Here is a 7,712-nt window from a genome sequence, read left to right as displayed (position 1 = left end):
AAACAAAATAGAATTATTTTGACGCTTATGAAGTTAGGAACCAAAAAGGTAGGGGAATTGTTTGTTTGTTACTTACCTTGGATTGGTCAGGCTCTGACAATTGGAATGATTCCTATTAGCTTGCGGCATGCCCTTTTTAGCTCCTCGCTGTTGCCCTCAAGGACATCTAACTCTAGCATTAAACTAGGAAGGCCATTCTTGGGGAGCGACTTGATGGCATTGCAGTGGCGGATCCTCAATTTTTCCAGAGAAATTGGGAGGGCATTTGGCAGCGACTTGATGCCACCACAACGTTCCATCACTAATTCCTGCAAAGAGCTCGGAAGACTAGGCAGCGACCTGATGGCACGACAACTTTCGATCTGTAATTTCTCGAGGTTGATAAGGTTGTGTAGCCCTGCAGGTAGGCATTGAAGCTTGAATCCATACGAAAATTCGAGCTCTTGGAGGGAGGTGAGGAGCTGAAGGGCCTCCTCTTGCTCCTTTGTCAAGCGCTCAATCTCCATATCGAAACTGAGGCATAGTTTGGTGAGGGTGGAAGAAAGGAGGCTGCAGATGGGCACAGCAAGGAATCCTGTGTTGATCTCCGTATATAGATAGAAGAGCTTGGAGGAACGGGCAAAAAAATCTTTGTCATGCGGCCGTGAGGGGTCGGAACCGGCAAAGAAATCGGAGTCAGTATAAAGGTGTAATTCTGTGAGGCGGCCGTGGGCGAGGAGGGACCATAAGCCCTCTTCTGTCGAACCTCCCAATATTCTCAACATTAATCCGGTGAGAGAGGTGAGGTTTGAGAGAGGTTGCAGAGTCTGCATGTGCTTCACGTCCAATAAGTCGAGGTCTTGCAGACAGGTCGGGAAAGGGAGAAAAGAGGAGATCAGCGAGGATGAATAAGAGGACAGGAACTCGGGGCACTTGTCTATCCACAACGAGCGGAGGCAGCGAAGACGTTGGAGCCCCCCTCCTGCTTCTGTGTGGTTGTCGTGTGATGAATTGGCGAGTAAGCTCGCATTTGAGCAATTATAAATCATCAACTCCTGTAGCTGGGAAGGCAAGAAGAGAAGTCCTTGTGCTGCCGCTGCTGTTATAATTTCCTCCTCTCCGACTCTTGTCTGCTGCTGCTGCTCCCTAGAAGCAGTTTCCACATCCTCCACCACACCCAACCCAGTTATATTCATGCACTCCCTTATAAACAACTTCGAGAGGTTGGGAAGGAAAGATAGCAGCAGTGTCAATTCTTTCCCACTAGCATCACACCTGCTGATCTGGAGGTCTTCAACTGGAAACCTGTACATGCCATGACACCAACCCCCTTCAACCGGCGGCAAGACACTGCTCACACCCTCTATATCGATCTTCTTCAGAGATGTTAGCACTCGGAGTTTATCCAGCGGCAGGAAAGGGATTATTTTCATATGAAACTTTTCTAGGTCAGTTAGGTTAGAGAAATTCAACCCACTCCAAAAATCATCGTCCTCACCACCTTTTCCCTCAATGTCCAAGCTAAATTCCATTCCGTAGCTTGGGTAAACCAGCCGCTCAATACCCAATCCCACTCCTACTATCTGAGCAGAGCACGGAGCACCAGTCCGCCAAGGGATAGAAGGCATCGACACTAGTTTCGGGCAGTCAAAAATGATAAGCTCCCGTAGTCTAGGAAACCAAGCCATTTTCTTCTCCCGCTGCGTTTGAGAGCAAGAGTAGGATGTGAAAACGGCAACTCCATGAGTTCAGAGCAATACTTAATGATGATAACTTCCAAGTGAAAAAATAAAGGACAATTGTCATTTCCAACCCATTTTTTCAACCTATATATGTTACTTAATTGTAGCCTTTTCAAATTATGAAAGCTTGGAGATGAGATACTACAACACTGATACTCTTTGTTAGAGTATCAAAATATAAGTCATGTATACCCCTTTGTATTTATCCCGTTGTATAAGGGGTTTCCTGCATATGTACCACATCTGTACATGTATATATATCGGCCTATGGCCTCATGGGAATACAAGTTGCTTATTCCTAACATGGTATTAGAGCTTTAGGTCTCTTTTTCGCACGCGCAACTCGTGCTACGATCCCATCCCCGCCGCCGCCGCGGTTTATCTTCGCCTTGGCGTCGCTGCTGTGCCCCTCCGTCTATCTCATCAACCTTCAGCCATCTGCTGCTTTGCAGGGTGATGTTCCTTTTGAGCGTTTTGATCGTTCTCCCGATTATTCGATGCTTCGCTTGTTTGGTTGTGTTTGCTATGTTCTTCTTGCCCCTCGCGAACGCACCAAACTGACTGCTCAGTCTGTTGAGTGTGTCTTCTTAGGCTACAGTGATGAGCATAAGGGCTATCGTTGTTGGGATCCTGTTGGTCGTCGGATGCGTATCTCTCGAGACGTGACTTTTGATGAGTCTCGTCCTTTTTACCCACGCCCATCTTCCTCGTTTTTTTCAGTGGAGGATATCTCTTTCCTCACTTTTCCTGACTCCCCTATCACTCCCGTCGCGCCTGTGCCTATTCGTTCCACTCCCTCTGCTTCTCCACCCCTCGTCGATTCGCCGCCACCATCTTCCCCGGTCTCCTCACCTAGCATGTCACCGGATTCTACACCTTCATCTCCGGTGCCTTCTTCGTCGCCACCCCCTGATTCTACCTTGGTGATTCCTCCTTCTCTTGTTCCATCTCTTCCTCAGCATTACACTCGTCGTTCACGACCTGTGGATGCTTCCTTGGATGAGTCGTCCTCTTCCTCTCAGCCTACTTATGGCTTGCGTTCTCGTCCTCGTCCGCCTATTGATCGCTTTGGATTTCCCACCGCTGGTGCTGCTGTTCTTGAGCCGACTTCTTACCGTCAGGCTGTTGTTCATCATGAATGGCAGTTTGCGATGGCAGAGGAGATTGCTGCTCTTGAACGCACTGGTACCTGGGATCTTGTTTCTCTTCCTCCCGGAGTCCGTCCCATCACTTGTAAGTGGGTCTACAAGGGTTAAGACTCGCTCCGATGGTTCTCTTGAGCGTCACAAAGCTCGTCTCGTGGCTCGTGGTTTTCAGCAGGAGCATGGTCGTGATTATGACGAGACTTTTGCTCCTGTGGCCCATATGACCACTATTCGTACACTTCTTGTTGTTGCCTCTGCACGCCACTGGTCTATATCTCAGCTTGATGTTAAGAATGCCTTTCTTAATGGTGAGCTGCGTGAGGAGGTGTACATGCAGCCACCACCTGGGTATTCTGTTCCTGATGGCATGGTGTGTCGTCTTCGTCGCTCTCTCTATGGCCTTAAGCAAGCCCCTCGCGCCTGGTTTTGAGCGTTTTGCTTCTGTGGTCACTACTGCTGGTTTTTCAGCAAGTGCTCATGATCCCGCATTGTTTATTCACCTTTCTCCTCGTGGCCGGACTCTTCTTCTTCTCTATGTTGATGATATGGTCATCACTGGGGATGACCCCGAGTATATTGCCTTTGTAAAGGTTCGTCTTAGTGAGCAGTTTCTTATGTCTGATCTTGGACCTCTTCGCTACTTTCTTGGGATTGAAGTCTCTTCTACCTCTGATGGCTTTTTTATATCCCAGGAAAAGTATATCCAGGATCTTCTTGCTCGTGCTGCTCTTTCCGACGAGCGCACTGTTGAGACTCCTATGGAGCTCAATGTTCACCTCCGTGCTACTGATGGTGATCCTCTCCCTGACCCGACGCGTTATCGTCATCTCGTTGGCAGTCTAGTCTATCTAGCTGTCACTCGTCCGGACATCTCTTATCCGGTTCATATTCTGAGTCAGTTTGTCTCTGCTCCCACATCGGTTCATTATAGTCATCTCCTTCGTGTTCTCCGATATCTTCGGGGCACGATCTCTCACCGTTTCTTCTTTCCTAGCTCCAGTTCTTTACAGCTTCAGGCCTATGCGGATGCTACGTGGGCTAGTGATCCTTCTGATCGCCGTTCGCTTTCTGCTTACTGTGTTTTTCTTGGCGGTTCTCTCATTGCCTGGAAGACGAAGAAACAGATTGCAGTTTCCCGTTCGAGTGCTGAGGCTGAGTTGCGAGCTATGCCTCTTTTGACGGCAGAGGTGACTTGGTTACAGTGGTTACTTCAGGATTTTGGTGTTTCTGTCACTACACCGACTATGCTCTTATCTGACAGTACAGGTGCTATTAGCATTGCGCGCGATCCTGTGAAGCATGAGCTCACCAAGCATATTGGTGTTGATGCTTTCTATGTGCGCGTTGCTGTGCAGGATCAGGTCATTGCTCTTCAGTATGTGCCTTCCGAGTTACAGTTGGCGGATTTCCTGACGAAGGCCCAGACTAGAGCACAACATGGCTTTTATCTCTCCAAACTCAGTGTTGTTCCTCCACCATGAGTTTGAGGGGGGTGTTAGAGTTATAATATAAGTCATGTATACCCCTTTGTATTTATCCCGTTGTATAAGGGGTTTCCTGCATATGTACCACACCTGTACATGTATATATATCGGCCTATGGCCTTATGGGAATACAAGTTGCTTATTCCTAACACTCTTCACCATGCTCATTAACCATCCACATCTCTCCCAGAGGTGGAAGATTCTTCCATGATACATTATCAAGACAAAGAGATTCCAAGCATTTAACTGAGAGATTCTCACATAGCCATGCTGGGCAATTAATGCCCCCATGTCCTCTAATGCACAAGTCTTGAAGATTGCTATGTGGTACAAGACTTCTAAGAACATTTTCTTCTTTTACAGGATCATTATTAGATAGCCAACTACCCCATTGTAGTATGAGTTCTCTTAATTGGTTCTTGTGCAACAATTTCGATTCATTCGCTTCCTCTTCCGTTTGCACATTTTCGAGATTATAAATGCCAAGTGATCCCCCAAGCTCTGTCAATGGCCCGAGCTGACTCAGTTCAAAACCATCACTCTCCTTTCCCACACTAAATTTTCTTAATTCCTGAAGGAATTTTAGTTTTCCCACCCCATAAATGTCAGAATGAAATTGAAGCATGTTTTTTGGCAGAAAAAATGATGTAGCTTTACAAGGTTGCTAATATTTCTAGTTGAACTAACACGGCATTGCACACTTTGCAGATCAATAACCTCTAAATGATACAATCTAAACAATGCACTTGGTAAGCACAAGTCCTGGCAATACAGCGACGACTTGATCCTTAGGTAGCGAAGATGGACAAGTTTTGAAAAGTTATGCAATATGTCCTCCAGATTATATGATGCTTCAGACAAAAATATAACACGAAGAGCCGTAGCTTCCCTTAACAATCCACCAAAAGTTTTGAAAAAGCTTCCATGGTAATCACCAAATAACATTAAAGTGCGTAGGTGTTCAACTTTCAGCCGTTTATCTAGTGCACTCAAATTTTCATTGCAGTCTTCAAAGGACACCCTGTCCTCTACATCCGTGTTATCTATGATTATAGACAAGTGACATACACACGGGGGAATTTGTATGTGCCTCATATTAGAACTATAGATGCTAAGACATTCAAACGATGAAACCTTCACTGCCAACTCATGCAGTAAGCCATGGATGACATAATAAGGATGGCCATCTTCCGTTTTATTCATTCTAAAAAATCCATGGTTTACCAAGTCAGTCAAATAGCATAGTCCAATATCTTCAATTTTTTTTCTCTTCTGATTCTGGTCACATGAATGTAAAATATCTAGTCCAATCCAGAAGTGAACCAACTCTTCACTACCAAATTCATAATCTTCAGGAAACAAAGCACAGAAAGAAAAACATTGTTGCAGATGGAAAGGTAGATGATCATAGCTGAGCTTTAAAGATGGCATAATATCATTATCATTGCTTTGTGATTCCCATTCTTTACTTTCTAGAACATTTGTCCAGTGTTTCAATGTAAGTTTGTTTCTCAGTAATCTACCAACAGTTTTTGCTGCAAGAGGAGAACCCTTCAGCTTGTTTACTATTTTGTTCCCAACTTCAGATAATTCTGGATGGTCAACCCATGGTTTCTGGTCACCAAATACACATTCTTCAAAGAAATACATAATGTCTTTAGGACATAGATGCTCCAATTCCAGTGAGCGTTCAGTTGTCTTAACCATGTTTGCTGGGTATTCGAGTCGTAACTATAACCATGTTACCTTTTGCCCCCTCTTTTTTAAACAGATTTAATAGTTTTTTCCACTCATTCTCATGATGTGTCCATACATCATCTAAGACAAGCAAAATCCTCTTTCCTTTTATTCTTTGCATGATAAGTTCTTCATCGCTACAATTGTTGTTTTCATTGTTAACTCTGGGGATCTTGTTCACAATGTCTTTTGCCAACCTACTCACATTAAAATTGAAAGAGACACATACCCAAATGGGAACTTGGAAATGGCTCTTCATTTGTTCATATATGTTCTGTGTGAATGTTGTCTTCCCAATACCCCTCGGGCCAACAATTGGAAGTACAGTAAGTTCACGACACTCACCATCAACAATTTCATCCACAATAATTCTTTTTTGGCTATCCCTCCCGTATAATTTAGGCTCTATGATCTCTGGGGTGGTTTTGGCTCTGTTCATTATAGTTTCAGGTCCAGGGGTACGGCTGAAGCCTAGTAGCTCTAGATTAAGAATGGTGGAGACCATACCACATACAGGCTTCAACTGTTCTATGATATCCTTTATTTTTGTAGACATTTCTACCCGATCAAACTTTAACTTTGGTGCTTGCACAACATGATTCCTCGGTTGAGCCTTTGGGGAGAGCCAAGCGCCACAAAGAAATCGATGTCCATTTCCTGGAGCGTTGGAGGATTCCAACATGCCAGTGCCAAGATCATCATCGCGGACAGATGGAAAAGAATAGCATGGGAAGTGTTTACCGACAGCGTGGGCAGCTTCACGAGCGCTGGAGGCAACCTTTGGTGTGCATCCGCCATGAATCTTCTGGACAACCTCGTTGGCAGGTGACAAGGGAGAGGAGCTAATCTCACGACGTCCACAAAAGCGGAGGCCTGAGAGGCATCCTTGTTTGCCATCGCCGTGTTGCTCATCAGCAGCACGAGAGCATGCCGGTAGCTTGAGCTTATTCACACACGCTCTGGCCGTGTGGCGAGCGTTGAGGGCAAGGTCTTGGATGCAGCCCGCAGCATGCACGTTGGCAGCATGGTAGGTGCCGTCGAGCTCATCCTGGATGCGGAAGTAGTCGAGCTCATCGAGCATGTCCTCAGCCCCGTATGCGAGCTACCGCAACTTATCTAGCAGCTCCCCAAGGGCAGGGTTGTGGATCTCCCTGCCCCGGGCGTTGTTCAGCATCGCCTGCGCGTACAACAGCTGCATCTTTAGGGCCTCCATGTTGGATCCAAGCATGGAGCTTGCACCCCATGCCTCCAGTACGCCGCCGGACAGTGGGCGCAGCGCTTTGCCCACCACCCAGCTTACCGCGGTGATGCCAACTGTCTCCATCGATTGGATTGGATCCTGCATACAATCAATCAAGATATACTGAGTTGAAGATATTGAAGGAACTTATTTCAGAGCCCTATATATGGGGGTTATATATAGACCGGTGCTAGGAAAACAATGTGTTATTTGTGCAGATGAAGCTTCAAAAGTACTCCCTCTGTAAAGAAATATAAGAGTGTTTAGATCACTAAAGTAGTGATCTGAACGCTCTTATATTAGTTACAGAGGGAGTACTATTATTGATGAAATCAATCACTTTACTATTGAATGGTACACGTAACCAGCAATTATGAGGTACTAA

General features: G+C 45.7%; 1 pseudogene; it reads right to left on the bottom strand.

The window, feature by feature from the left end:
- On the bottom strand, positions 1-7,421 carry LOC123493380 (uncharacterized; annotated as a pseudogene).
- Positions 7,422-7,712: the final 291 nt, after the last annotated feature.

This window comes from Aegilops tauschii, chromosome 2 (assembly GCF_002575655.3).
Source record: "Aegilops tauschii subsp. strangulata cultivar AL8/78 chromosome 2, Aet v6.0, whole genome shotgun sequence".
Taxonomy (NCBI): domain Eukaryota; kingdom Viridiplantae; phylum Streptophyta; class Magnoliopsida; order Poales; family Poaceae; genus Aegilops; species Aegilops tauschii.
Note: the sequence above shows the minus strand (reverse complement) of the source record. Positions and strands in the feature narration are given on the sequence as shown.